This window comes from Crotalus tigris, unplaced genomic scaffold (assembly GCF_016545835.1).
Source record: "Crotalus tigris isolate CLP2741 ecotype Arizona unplaced genomic scaffold, ASM1654583v1 scf7180000024339.11422700, whole genome shotgun sequence".
Classification (NCBI taxonomy): Eukaryota; Metazoa; Chordata; class Lepidosauria; order Squamata; family Viperidae; genus Crotalus; species Crotalus tigris.
The window spans coordinates 8,593,963-8,609,309 of record NW_024100509.1 but is presented as its reverse complement, the minus strand read 5'-3'; the positions used below and the strand labels follow the sequence as shown (position 1 = coordinate 8,609,309).

The 15,347-nt window shown below is 41.4% G+C and overlaps 1 protein-coding gene across 4 annotated transcripts in view; it reads left to right on the top strand.

The window, feature by feature from the left end:
• LOC120300311 (nitric oxide synthase 1 adaptor protein) overlaps positions 1 to 15,347 on the top strand; it is a 121,583-nt gene that overhangs the window by 31,419 nt on the left and 74,817 nt on the right. The window lies entirely within an intron of this gene.

Sequence of the window (15,347 nt, the reverse complement as noted above, 5' to 3'; positions counted from 1 at the left end):
CAGCATTTGACAAACTGGGAGGGGGGAAATCGATAAAGAGATGGGATTGCTGAGAGGGAACGTAGAAGAGAACAGTTAAAGCAGTTGGATGGGCAAGGAAGGGGTAATCATAGTTGTATCTTTACCGTGCTACTAGCAGCTCTGGCACAGGGCATTCCCCCTACTACCTAGTTTTTAGCTAATCTGTGGTATAAGAGTGACAAAAGATCAGCCCTGGGCAGAATGAGCTCCCTACACCAGGGGTTAACAACCTCTGGTCTGTAAATTGGCACTGGGCCACAGTATGCCAGAAACCAGGCTGCCCAAACAAGTGAAGCTCCATCTGCAGGATACAGGCAGCATGCAAAACCACACCCCCTCTGGTCTGCGGAAAAACCTCTGTCCACAGAACCGGTCCCTGGTTCCCAAAAGGTTGGGGGCCACTGCCCTAGACTGTAGGTTAGTGTAGAGCTGATTTCTATGCCATGTATAAAATGTATATTAATAATAGATTTAATTATTAGTATATCATTGTTGGCATCTCAACATGATTGGTGGGCATAATTCATTTACAAAATAATCATAAGCTGCTTGTCTCTGCCTGAAGGAGTTTACCATAAGAATTTGGGGCAGAGAAAAATAGGAGATGGGTAGATGGATGAATTAATAGGGGAAGATTATACATTGCTGCCACATTTTGAGAAAGCAGGTTTTGGAGAATCCTTAGAGGGCTTTTAATCTGTATTATAAGGAGGCCTAACAGGTCAGCACTTCTATATCATAGTGGTGGATTCCCATCAGTGTTGAAGGAAGGTTGCTTTGTTTGTTAGAAGACTGGAAATTAAGTATTGTTGACAAAAGATATTTGTTCCGTACAGACATGTATTACTGGTATCTAGATCACTTCTGCTCTTATCATGTGCTTACGAAGAAAATAATAGAAATGACACATATTTCTGTCTTAGTTGTTCTAAATTCCTTCTTTAGATAAGAGGCAGAAAGGATGGAGACTGGTATCACAGAGGTAAAAGAATTAAAGTAGGAAATTTAATAGCTTAATATTTTTTAATATGTAGCAAATCAAGTGTTTACAACTTTGGTATGGTCCTCTCAGTTACTATGAGTTTTATATTATGTGAAGTGTTGTGGAGGCAAATGGCAGGGAACAGAACCAAACTCCATAAAGTCACCAATGAAAAAAATAAAATAATTGAAGTACTAATATTAAGTTGACTATACTTTTTTAGATCTTGCTGGATCTTCCTTTATTTTCCTTTAAAAATGGGAACATTTGTCTTCTCTGGTACTCTGACACTTCACCACTGGTCTCAAGATTTTTCAAAGATGGCACATAAAAAAATCAATCAAACCATCAGTGAATTGTTTCAGTATCCTAGGATGAAATTCATCTAACTTAGGAAATATAAACTAATTCAAAGGAAAAACATTTTTTAAGTCCAAGATATTGTATACATGTGACTACAGCATTCTTAATTACTTTTCCCAAGGTGTAGGAGGATTTCATTTTGTCAACTAGGAATTAATCTTCTTTCCTTGAACTGATAAATACTTGTAGCCTCTAATCATATGAATTTGGTCATTTGCTGTTCCAGTCCTTTGACTTTTTCTTCAAAGACTGCTTCAAAATTTCTATATATTTTTGCTATATATATAATAAATATATATAAAATTTCTATATATTTTTGCTATATATATAATAAATGTATATAAAATTTCTATATATATTTGCTATATACATAACTAGATTATTTTAAGATAGAGAACAAATTAAGCCACTGGATTTTGTGCTTGATTCTGCTATCCATAAACATCACAATGAAAGTTCACTTTCATGTTATTTCTGCTACTTTAAGTTTGTATGCTGCTTCAAAATATGCAGATATTTCTTTTAAACAAAAAAGTAATACTATCTTTTTTATTTAAAATGGGTATAAATAGTTATTGGAATTTGTTTTGCATATTTCAGTGGGACAAATCTAAATATCCATGAAATTGTGAACACCTTTCTAGATAGTGTCCAGATCAATAGGTTCCATATTTTGTAATCACACTTACTTAATTGTTACACTGGTTGTGGCATAAACCTTGAACTAAGATAGTTTTCAAGAATATATGTTTAATTATAACTATATATTCCTATATGCCTATTAATTGTTTTAAAAGAAGAAAATTCTCCAATATATACCAAAGAGCAGACCAGGCACGGGCCAATTATTCTGGATAACTGATGGCATCATCCGATTATTTCTGTCATTGCCATAAACTATTTGTGGTGAAGGGATCACTATAGTGATCACTATGTGACATTATGGGATGTTTAATGTTAATATTACTCTGTGTTGCAGAAATGGCACTACTTGTTGTCTGTATGCCTTGGCAATAATTTCTCCAATCCCCTGCCCAACTTCCCCTGGTCTTCCTTTTTTTTAAAAAACTACACATAGAAAAGGACAACCATCTTTCCTGCCTGCTCTGCCTCTCAACTTGGCCTTTCTTATTCCTCCTAATGGAATTAAACAGGGAGAGAGGAGGGGAGAAGCAGACAGGCAAGTATCAGCACAAGAACTTCAGTTAATATAGAATTTCTTATTATAGCCAAGAAACTGCTTGGTTGGACCTATGTAGTCAACAAAAGTTGAACTTGCATCAAGCTCATCTTTACTCTTTATTTCACTTTGTACTAACATTTTAAAAATAAATTTGGACCAGAAGGAAAAGTCCTTAGTGCAAACATGTCAAACTCGTGTCATCATGTGACGTCGCATGATGTATCGGAGCTTTTTTCTCATTGCTGGCAATGGGGTGGGGACGGTTTCCTGGTGACAAATCCGGCCTGCGGGCCAGCAGTTTGGCACCCCTGTGTAAGGACCCACCCCATTTTGCATCTTAAGAAGACAGAGGTTTTAAGGGGTTCCCCAGTAGCCCCATCCAATCAACCCCCTCTTTCAGCGACAGTCTCAGGCATTACACTTCCACCCCCTTTTCATTACTGCCGGCTGAATGGAGACTTCAAAGAAAACTACATGAAAGGCAATAGCCCCATTCTTATGGTTAGTTCTTTTTGCAATACACACATTCAGTTCCTTTGAAATATACTGAAGGAAGTGAGGGCCATAAAGCCCTTTTGTTCACCCCCTTCCCTTCCTCAGAATCCAGAAGATTCTGCCTTCTCTGGCAGAATCCAGAGAAGGCAGAATTGGGGTTTTCTATATTTGATAACTAGAGATGAAATATAATTGGATTCTGACATCCGGCCCCCTCAAAAATAAGACAGATCCACCCGAAAGAAAACAAAACAGGTATAAAAGTTAGTCAGGCTTGTTAGGATACTCTGTGTGAAACTTCTTTAATAGCTTTGGGGCTCTGATATGGCGTTTATGGACCCACTCGTTTTGTGAGGGAGGGAGGTGTTTCCAGGCAATTAGGTACTGAGTCGCTCCATGAAATCTCCTAGAGTCAAGGATTTCCTTTATTTCGAAGTGTTGTTCGCCTTCCACCATGATTGGAGGTGGTGGTGGTGGGATTTTTGGCCGTAAAGCTGACTGATGCTCTCTTTTCAGCAAGCTGCAATGAAAAATTGGGTGTATTTGCCTGAGATTTTTTGGTAATTCTAATTCTACTGTTACTGGGCTTATGATTCTTTTAATTGGAATAGCCCTATATATTTTGGTCCAAGTTTTTTACAGGGTTGTAGGGACTTTAGATATTTTGTAGATAGGTACACCATTTCACCTATAATGAATGGTGTAGGCTCAACCCTTTTTTATCGGCTTGTGCTTTGTATGCCTGCCTAGCTTCATCTAGTGCTTTTCTAACTATTGGCCAGATGTTTTGTAGTTTTTCCATCCATTCTTTCAGTAATGGGATCGTTGGTTCGTTTGGGGTTAACTCTGGCATGAAACTTTGACCGGTGGCTATTTGAAACTGAGTGTAACCTGTGCTGGAGTGGACTGCATTATTGTAGGCAACTTCTGCAAAAGGGAGTAAGTCCGCCCACTCGGTCTGCTGGAAACTAAGAAAACATCTTAAATATTGCTTAAGTACAGAGTTCATTTTTTCAGCCCCCCCATTTCCTTGTGGGTGGTGGCTAGATGTCAGTCCCTGAGTGGTTCCAAACTTTTTCTGAATTCAATTCCAGTTTGGCTGTCCAGTTGTGGTTTTAATTTGGCTTGGGTTCTTGTGGTTACTGGTGCTGCCAGTTGTGACTCTGCCATTATTGGTTTAGAGTCTGTGGTTCGTGCACTGTTATATTGAGGCATGCGAGATAGTGCATCTGCCAGGAAGTTCTTTCTTCCTGATAAATGTTTGAGCTTAAATTGGAACTGGTGAAAATGCTGGGACCAGCAGGCTTGTTTGGGATTGAGTTTCCTGGGCGTTTTCAGGGCTTCCAAATTTTTGTGATCATCCACACCTGGAAGGGGATTTTGTTGCCTTCCAGGAACTGTCACCATGTGAGTAATGCCCAACATATCCCATATGCCTCCTTCTCCCATACGGGCCAGCACTGTTCTGTTTCCATGAGTTTCTTGGATGTATATGCACAGGGTTGCAATACTCCATCATCATTTTCTTGTAACAGAACAGCCCCCACTGCCACATCACTTGCATCTGCCTGTATTACGAACGGCTTGTCCATGTCTGGGTGTCTTAGTACTGGTTCGGCAGAAAAAAGTCTCTTTAGTCTCTCAAACGCTGCTTGGCACTCCATTGTCCATGTTAGTGGCTGGCTAGGTTTTACTGAGGATGTTCCCTTCGTTTTTAGTAAGTTAGTGAGGGGCAAGGCTATCTGTGCAAATGAGGGGATGAATTGGTGGTAAAAATTTGCAAAGCCCAGGAAACTTTGTAGTTGCTTTCTTGTGCGGGGTGGTGCCCAATCTAATACTGCTCTGACCTTCTCTGGGTCCATTTCAATGCCCTGGGGGATATGCGATAACCTAGGTAGTCTATCCTTTCCTGGTGGAATTCGCATTTTGAGAGTTTGGCATATAGGTGGGCGGCTCGCAGCTTCTTTAAAACCGCTCTGACAAGGTTGACGTGTTCCTCTTTTGTTTCAGTGAAGATAAGAATGTCATCCAAGTAAACAAGGACCCCCTTAAACAGGTGCTCCCTTAGAACGTCATTGATTAATTGCATAAAGACTGCAGGGCCCCCTTGTAATCCAAATGGCAAGACTTTGAATTGATAGCACCCCATGGGGCAGTTAAATGCAGTCTTCCATTCATCCCCTTCCTTAATTCTCACGCAATAGTAAGCTTCCCTTAGGTCTAGTTTAGAAATTTTTTTCCCTTTCGATAGGTGTGACAGCATGTCTTTCATGAGGGGCAGAGGGTATATGTTGCTTTCACTGATTGTATTCAGGGCCCTATAATCCACGCATAAACGTAAAGAGCCATCCTTCTTCTCTCTAAAAAGGACCGGGGCAGCCACTTTAGGCTTGGCTGGCTCAATGAACCCTCTCTCTAGGTTTTTTTTTATGAATCTTTCTATTTCCTCCTTCTCCTTTGGGCTCATGGAGTATAATCTGGGCTTCGGGAGTTTTGCCCCAGGCTTGAATTCAATGGTACAGTCTGTGGGTCAGTGGGGGGGGAGCTCATTCGCCCTCTCCTCACTGAAAACTTCAGCAAGGTCTCTGTATTCCTCTGGTATTTCTGTTAGTCTCTTTTCCTCTCCTATGGATGCTTTTTCTATTCTTGATTCTGGTAGCCTTCCTTGGGGTTTTAAGTCCATAGGGTCCCCCTTCGGGAATTTGATTTCTGTTGCCCTCCAATTTCCCCAGGGGTTCCATTCTTTTAACCATTCCATCCCTAGGATCATTGGGCATTCCATGCCTGGGGTCACCACAAACGTTATGTCCTCCTCATGTTTGCCCAGGGAGAGGTGTATTGGTAGAGTGGCTAGGGTAGCTGGCACCCCCCCCCCTGCTATGGATCCATCTAACTGGCCAAATGAGATTGGTTGTTCCAGTCTCCTCGATGGGATGCCCAGATACCCCACTAGTGTTGGGCTAATGAGGCAGCGGGTGCAGCCAGAGTCTATTAAGGCTTTCACCTTCACAGCTTCGGGCATGGGGGAAATTAATATAGTCACTGTCCTGTCTAATGTAAGGACCCACCCCACTTTGCATCTTAAGAAGACAGAACTCTTGGAATAATTCTTCCAATAGGAATCCTTTATTAAGAGAAAATGGTTGTAGGCGTTCTAGACAGGACTTGGGGTCCAAGCTTTCCAATTCAAGGTTTTAAGGGGTTCCCCAGTAGCCCCACCCAATCAACCCCCTCTTTCAGCGACAGTCTCAGGCATTACACTTCCACCCCCTTTTCATTACTGCCGGCTGAATGGAGACTTCAAAGAAAACTACATGAAAGGCAATGGCCCCATTCTTATTGTTAGTTCTTTTTGCAATACACACATTCAGTTCCTTTGAAGTATACTGAAGGAAGTGAGGGCCATAAAGCCCCTTTGTTCACCCCCTTCCCTTCCTCGTATGGCAGAATCCAGAGAAGGCAGAATTGGGGTTTTCTATATTTGATAACTAGAGATGAAATATAATTGGATTCTGACACCCTGCCTTAGTGGATCATGCTCAGAACAGTGAGCTTAGGAATGAATAAATCATACGAGATCCATTCTGGAAGATTTTGCTGGCTGTAAGATCTGTGTGGAAGGGAAATCAATACCAGTCTTAAGCATGTTCTGTATTTACAATATTAGAAGCAGCTTAGAAAATAAAATGATAGGTGTGTACGAGTCAGTGCTTTGTTTCCTTTTTGGTATATTGGTGCTTTATGATTGACAGCACACTATGGTAAAGTTTTTGTGAAACTGCCTGTAATATGTTCTTAACATTTTAAGTGTATTCATGGTCTCAAAAAGGTTGGGCACCCCTGAGTGTGAGTAACTAGAGCTGTACCAGTCTTCTCAGTTCAGTTTTCAGGAGAGCTCTTGGGACTTTGAGATGACAGGGCTTATACCACTAGAATTGTTTCTTTCTTCCTGTTCCTTCAAGTCACCTGCTTGTTTGTCTCTACTGAAAACTGGACAGGACAGGCTGATTTGATATTCTGCTCATGCTCTTTCACCTGCCTGATTTTGCCAGTTGGAGCACTGCCCAACTCCTCTGTTTCCTGCTCTGCTTTATATTTCTCCCACCTCTCCTGGCTTTGCATGAAGAGTAGCAGCTTGAGGGGGAGGGATGCTTTGGCATTTGTCTGGAATGCTTGGAATTGCTGTATGTTGTGACCTTTCACCTTTTCCTGTATTGAGGATTTTGTGATGTGCTGCACAATGTTTGAGAACAACATGAATTCCATTTGCTAACCCCATTCTACCCAAATACTAAACATTAATGCAATTCTCTTCTCCTGATGATATGTCTTAGGCTTTATCCATTCATTTTATTTTGTCTGAAATCTGTCCCAGATTCATTATGTACTTACAGTAATGAAGCAGTGAATTGGAGTGTTGAAATATAAACTTTATATTTAGTTTTAGCATCATATGCATAAATAGCAAACTAAATTTTATACCTAATAAATTCTATATGTTTTTTGCCAATATTTAAAGTTCAGTACACAAGCTCAGTGGGTATGGTGAAAAATATTTGTAGCTCAGGTGATAGATATTGGTGGTGGTTTGTTCTCCGAGCTTGTTGTTTAGTTTCCAAATGTTTCACCAGGCTAGGTAGCATCATCAGCGGAACTTCAGTTGAAGTGTCTTGTTTCCGTTCTCTTCTGCTTTTATAAGTCTTATGTGGTCAGTTGGTCCCTCACATGGCATGACCAGCCAGGGTGATCTCACAACCAAATGACCCTCACATGACATGACCAACTGTAATATGACCAACTGACCACATAAGACCTATTAAAACAGAGGAGAACTGAAACAAGACTCTTCAACCAAAGTTCCACTGATGATGTTACCTAGCCTGGTGATGAAACGTTTGGAAACTAAACAACAGGCTTGAACAAACCACTACCAACACTCAGTGAGTATGGATGACTTCAAGATTTGCACAAATATAAACAATGTTAATGAATCAAAGGCCTCAACCATAGAATGTTGAAGGATTCAATAATGATAACTGACATTACAAGATTGCCCAGATGACTAGTAACTCTGTTTTGCTAAGATTTAGTCTGATGACACCCTACCCCCAATCCTTATAGCTTCCAGGCCCTAGAGGATTTTGTTGCACAGTCATTATAAGTCATTATAACACACAAAACCGATCCTGGTAAAAAATCTTTAAAGCATATTTCATAGGTGTGTTTTACTTTTGAAATGCTCCACTTTTTTCCTGTTTATCCCTCTTTTACTTTCCTTAGTGGGTTTTAAAAATCAATGAAAGTACTATAGAGAGTATGTACCAGTGTTTCTAAACATTGGCTGCTTGAAAATGTATGGATTCCAACTCGCAGTTTTTCCCAGCTAGCTTTAGCTTTGCTGGCTGGGGACTTCTGGAAGTTGAAATGCAGCCAATGTTGAGGAACATTGGCCACTTTGATACTTATTAATTTTTGAGAAGATAGTATATGACTACACTGGGTATTTTGAACCCACCAAAGCAATCTTTCTGAACATACATAAAAGATTCTGAACTTTATGATGCTCAATAGAATGTTCCATATCCCACCGTGGTTCTGCTAAAAAATGTTTTCACCCACAATTACCTCAGGAAAAAGCAAGACATCAAAGATGTTCTGGTTGGTTATTAGCTTCTTGCTTCTTATTTGCATGAAATACCAGCTAGAATGAGGCATGTCAAACTCGCGACGTCATGTGACGTCATGCAATATATCGGGCCGGTTTTGCCATTGCCAGCAATGGGGTGGGCGCGGCTTCCAGTGACGTGTTTGGCCCATGGGCTGGCAGTTTGACACCCCTGAGCTAGATAGTGGCAGCATCTAACTGACCTTGGCTGATCTTGAAAAGCCAAGTAGAGTCGGATCTGATTAATACTTAAGAAAAGAACAGGAAATTCCATGGCCTAATTATGCAAGCTAAACTAAGAAATTGAAAAACTGTCAAAGAAGAACGAAATAACCACTTTGGAATTCTTGACAAAAAATTGCATATAACCATAACATTTTATTGGTGTGAAAATTAAAAAAAGAACAATAAATATGTTTAAAATTTATATAATCCTGCACTAAAATTATGTAATATCAAATGAATGTGAGGCTATTATAAATTATTTTATTTGAACAGAATAACAATAATACTAGCAATAATAGTATTGCTTGAGCAGGGGCTGGACTAGAAGACCTCCGTGATCTATTCTATTCTATTCTATTCTGTTCTGTTCTATTCTATTCTATTCTATTCTAAAACCATAAAATGCTTGAATCAGACTCCTAAAACACTTTTCATGATAATTTGGCCTGAAAAGGCAGGATAAAATAGCTCCAAGGCACTAAAAACTAGAAGAAAGCCAAAAGGCAATTGCACCATTCTCTGTCTTCTAAAACAGTGGTTCTCAACCTGTTTAATGCCGCGACCCCCAACCGGTCGTAAGTCGAGGACTTTCCCTGCCCAGGAGCGCCGCACATGCGTGGTGCCATCCCCTGCGCCGGCCGAGGCCTAGCTGGCAAGGGGCAGTGACGGCGCAGGGCGACCACGACTGGGACACCAGCTGGCCCAGCCCAGGCAGGTAAGGCACCCGCCAGGCCCCACGCGCACCAGAAACCCTCGCTGCCCCCGCCGCTGCCCCGCTAGTCTTACCTTGGCTGCCGCCCATTCGGGGCGGCGGCAGGCAGGCCCAGGCACTCCTGGGCTGTCACAGCAAGCAACAGCGACGGCTCAGGGCGACCACCGGCTGGGCCACCAGCTAGCCCAGCCCAGGCACGTAAGGCACCCGCCAGGCCCCATGCGTGCCAGAAACCCTCCCTGCACTCGCTGGCCTCCCACCTCCCACCCCGGCCCTCTTTTACTTACTTTTAGTAGTTGCTCAGCAGGGAGGGAAGCTTTCTCTTGAATAGAGTCTATTCTATTGGCTTTCAAAAGCCAATAGAATAAAAGGGAATAGCACAGCTAAAGAAAAGAGGAAAAAAATGGGGGAAAAAATGGCAGACAGCCTTGTTTGGCGACCCCCATGAATTGGTTGTTCGACCCCAAATGGGGTCGCGACCCACAGGTTGACAACCGCTGTTCTGAAATAACATAAATTCTAAAATAAAAGAAATATCTCAGGATGGAAGGAGCAATAAAACATTAACAATATGTTGGCTTGATAAAGAGTAAACCTAAGAAGAGAGCTTAACAGATGTGTTTCTATCTTCTTCATGGTACTGAAAAAAACACATTATCGAGAGCAATCCTGAATGTCAAATCTTGCAACAATTCACAAGACATCAGACCTTCAAATTGGAGTCATTAAAGTGAAGGGTGGAAGCAGTTCTATCAGAGGATTTTAAAAAATTCACATAGGTGCACAAATTTTCAGTCCATTTTTTCTAGCCCATTGTTCCAGTCAATGGGGCAAGAATATATAACTGAAAGAGCCAATCAGGGTATAGTGACCACCCACTTCCAGAACAGTCAGTGTAGGAAACATCATCCCAGTACAAGTCCATTCTGCCAACCAAACCACTGAAACCAGAGCCATCAGTGGACTTGAAGGCACTATCAAACTAGCTGTATAGAGTATTTGCCCAATGTAAATGTGAGAATACACCTGTGGCAACTGCTAAAACATCTGGGCATTCTGTCTCAAGTACTATAGTCACCTAGAGTAACTACAACTATGTGTCTGGAAATTGAGCAAAACTAATGACATAATTACTAATTATGAAACATAGGAAGTATTTCAGAAAAGACTATACCTTATGCCTAAGTTCCTCAGCCACTTTTGGAAGTTGTCAGACATGAACTTTGTTTCCCTGTCTGTTTGCAGCTGGCATACTTTATGGCCATATCTTCGCTCTACAAAGTTTACCCATTGCCTGAAATGTTGAAGAACTTCTGTTTTGCTCTATAATAAATAGCAAAACCCATATCTGGTGTCGTCATCTACTAAGACTAGTACGTACCTAGCTCCTCCTAGAGAGGGCACCATAGGACCAATTAAATCAGCGTGCACGAACTACAAAACTCTGTTTGCCTTGAGCTTTTCTTACTTACAGGATACACTCTGGACTTTGACTCCTTACAAATAGCGTAATCTAAATATGTGTTGCATTGCTTAATTTTAAGTCCCTCAGCTAGGTCTGGCATCCTTTGCAGCATAAACTTGCATAATCTAGCCTCCTATGTAATAAATGTACCCAATTATTATGCGTGGGTGTTTGTGAGTGTTTGTGCATAACCCTCCTGCTGCTTTCCTAACACATATAAATTATCCAGCTTTACACCTTGTGCACAAATCTTCCCACCTTTCCTGATGGTGTAATGACCATTTGCAAACAGTACTTCATACCCCATATTATCCAAGCTCGGAATACTGAGTAAATTATTGGTCTAACTCTGGTACGTATAATACATTATCCAATGTTTCTCCAATACCAAGTACATAAACTTTATATTAAATGGTGGTTTATCTTACACTATCTACAATATCATACACCAGGAACAATATACATACATGTGCTAATACAGTAGGATCCAACACACAGCAGTTACAGCAGAAATACAGAAGAGAGCACACATCTGCAGAGCCTTCCCTTTTATACAAAGCTCTTAAAGAGACACAGACTTACCTGGCTCATTCCTATTTCTTCTAACTCTAGGAATGTCTTTCTCATGGACTGCAAATGAGTAGACATGCTCTCTGCCTTATATAGCTTTCCTGTCAGCATTACTTTGCTGCTCGCAGTCTCTCTCATGTACACACTGCGCAAAGCTTTCCAGCATTCTTTAGCAGACTGGAGACCCCTCACGTGTATCAGCTGGCTATCTTCCAAACTCAGTATCATGCTGGCCAATGCTTTCTTATTCTTTCTCCGGTCCTCATCATCCAGGACTGCAGGTGGATCAGCAACTATCATCCACAACTCATCCCTTCGCAGGTACATCTCCATTTTCAGACACCAGGAGAGGTAGTTGGTCTCATTCAAATGAGATACTATGAAACCTCCTCTGATTATGCTGATGGAGTCCATGTTGCCTACTATCACCACAAACCACAACAAACCACAAGCCTTAACTCCTCTAGCTCTGGGTCAAGCTCTCACTGGGTTTCTCCTCACTCTTGACCTATAACCTGTCAGAGCATGCAGTCTTATTGTGCGAGATAACCCAGGAGTAAACACAGTAAACAGTGGTCTATATTAAATGGTGGTTTATCTTACACTATCTACAATATCATACACCAGGAACAATATACATACAAATGCTAATACAGTAGGATCCAACACGCAGCAGTTACAGCAGAAATACAGAAGAGAGCACACATCTGCAGAGCCTTCCCTTTTATACAAAGCTCTTAAAGAGACACAGACTCACCTGGCTCTTAAAGGGGCATAGACCCTGCTGAGTCATTCCCAACATTACATCATACATTTTACGTTACATCAGCTGCTTAGCTTCTAAATCATTACCTTGACATAATTCGTGTCAGGAAATGGATTGCACAAGAAATACAGGTGCTCTCTTTTATTGACATCATCTATATAACAAAATTTTGACAGACAATAACATTTCCTCTTAATTCCGTATATTAAAGGAAGTCAAAGCGGGGCAAATTTAAGATTCCTTCTCATATTGTCTTGTCTTCTGGGACTTAATTCAAGTTTTGCAAATAATCTTTGTGTTCCTTCTCCAAGTCAAGTCCATGGTTCTTGCACATATTGAAAAGGGGAAGGGGAATCATCTATTGTGTCAACATGTTTCACTGGAGTGAACATTTCTCCTGTTATATGTCTCTTCATTGCTCCAATTATATTTTAATATTTTATCATCAATGCCAAGTACAACAATAGGCCCTGTTGCTAACTCCCTTCAATTGGAGTTATATCATTAGATAGAAGCAGAGAGGCAGGAAGATTAATAATACAGGTAGTAAGGTAACCAACTTTTTTACAATGAAAAGGAGGACACAAATAAATTGAAGAAAAAATATCGTAAATAAAAAAACATTTTATTCATTGCAACAATAATACAGAATAGATTATAATATGATAAATGCATAATAAAAAACATTTGTAACAATAACATTTTATATTGTAATTATGCTTACATGCCGTGCCCCCGCCCGCAGCCACCCTGCCAGCATTGTTGCCCCGCCATGTAGAGCGGGCCCGGTGGCTCAAAGCACCAGCTGCGCTGGATCCGGCCCCGGGGGGCAGCCCGCTATCAACACACCCCGCCTGCAGCTGCCCCGCCAGCACCACTACCCACCCTGCGCAGCCCCATGTAGAGCAGGCCCTGTGGCTCCCACAGCATGGGGGGCAGCCGGCCGCCGTCGGCCCTCATACCCCCACCCACAGCAGCCCCACCGTCTCTGCCTCTTGCGCCCACAGCTATTATTGCCCTAGCAGGGCTGAAGATCAAGAGAAACTTACTGTGGCATCGCCGCTCCAGTCTCCTCCAAGTATCTTCGGGACCAACTAGGAGATGGTGTAATTGGGTAGCAGGGAGGGATACAAAGTTCCTGCCAATTCGCCTTCGCTGCAGACAACTTGCATGTGCAAAGTTTGCGGGCCAGGTGTTTTGGCGCGCTCAACAGCAATTCCTATTGGCTTTCGAAAGCCAATAGGGGGAGTAGCACAGCTCATGCAAAAGTTGAAAAAAAACCATCAAAAAGGTGCCGGAACGCCGTTCTGAGTGTTCTATGAGGAAAAAAAGCCCTGCAGATTAGTCTTCAAATAGCGAAAAGGAGGGCATGTAGGAGGACACTTTTTGAGGGATGACAGAGCTTACAAAAGGAGGACTGTCCTCCCTAAAGGAGGATGGTTGGTCACCTTACAGGTAGTCCTCGATTTATGACCACAAACAAGCCACATTTCCATTGCTAAGCAAGAGAGTTCTTAAGTGAGTTTTGGCCCATTTTACAACTGTTCTTGCCACAGTTGTTAAGTGAATCAATAGAACTAAGTGCATCCAGTTTTGGTCACCACAATATAAAAAAGATGTTGAGACTCAGAGCAACAAAGATAATTAGGGAGCTGGAGGCTAAAACATATGATGAACTGGGTATATCTAGTCAAACAAAGAGAAACACTAGGGGTGACATGATAGCAGTCTTCCAACATTTAAGAGCTGTCACAGAGAAGAGGGGGGGTCAACCTATTCTCCAAAGCACCCGAGGACAAGACAAGAAGTAACTGGTGGAAGAACATTAAAGAGAGTTCCAATCTAGAAATACAGAGATTTTTCCTGAAAAGTGAGAACAACTAATCAGTGGAACGGCTTGCCTCTGGAGGTTGTGGGTGCTCCATCATTAAAAGTTTTTGAGAACAGATTGGACAATCGTTTATTGAGAAAGATATAGGGTCTCCTAGATAAGCAGGGGGTTGAACTAGAACTAAGTCCAATACTACATCCAGTTTTGGTGACCACAAAAAAAAAAAGATGTTGAGACTCTAGAAAGAATGCAGAGAAGAGCCACAAAGATGATTAGGGAACAGGAGGTGGCGCAGCAGTTAGAGTGCTGTACTGCAGGCCACTTTAGCTGACTGTGTTCAGCAGGTCAGCGGTTCAAATCTCACCAGCTCAAGGTTGACTCAGCCTTCCATCCTTCCGGGGTAGGTAAAATGAGGACCCAGATTGTTGGGGGCAATGTAAATATATATATACATTGCTTACTGGTGTACACCGCTTAGAGAGTGCTTGCACTTAAAGCGGTATATAAGTCTCATAAATAAATAAATAAATAAATAAATAAAACAAAACAAAACATAGGAAGAACAGTTGCAGGAATTGGGTATGTCTAATCTAATGAAAAAAAGGACTAGGGGTGACATGATAGAAGTGTTTTAATATTTGAGGGATTACCACAAAGAACAGGGGGTCAACCTATTTTTGAAAGTACCAGAAAGCAAAACAAAAAGCAATGGATGGAAACTAATCAAGGAGAGAAGCAACCTAGAACAAAAGAGAAATTTCCTGACTGTGAAAACAATTAACCAGTGGAATGACTTGCTTTCAGAATTTGTGGGTGCTCCATCACTGGAGACTTTTAAGAAGACAATGAACAGCCATTTGTCTGAAATGGTATAAGGTCTCCTGCTTGAGTTGGACTAGAACAGGGGTTTTCAACCTTTTCACAGATTGTACCACTTTAGGACATGACAATATTCAGGTACCATCAAAAACGTAATGACCAAAAAGAAAGAAAAAAAGAAAACAGTGATAAACTATACCCAGTTACCAAACATTTAATGGGAAACTTGTGCCTGTTTCTCTGACATTAA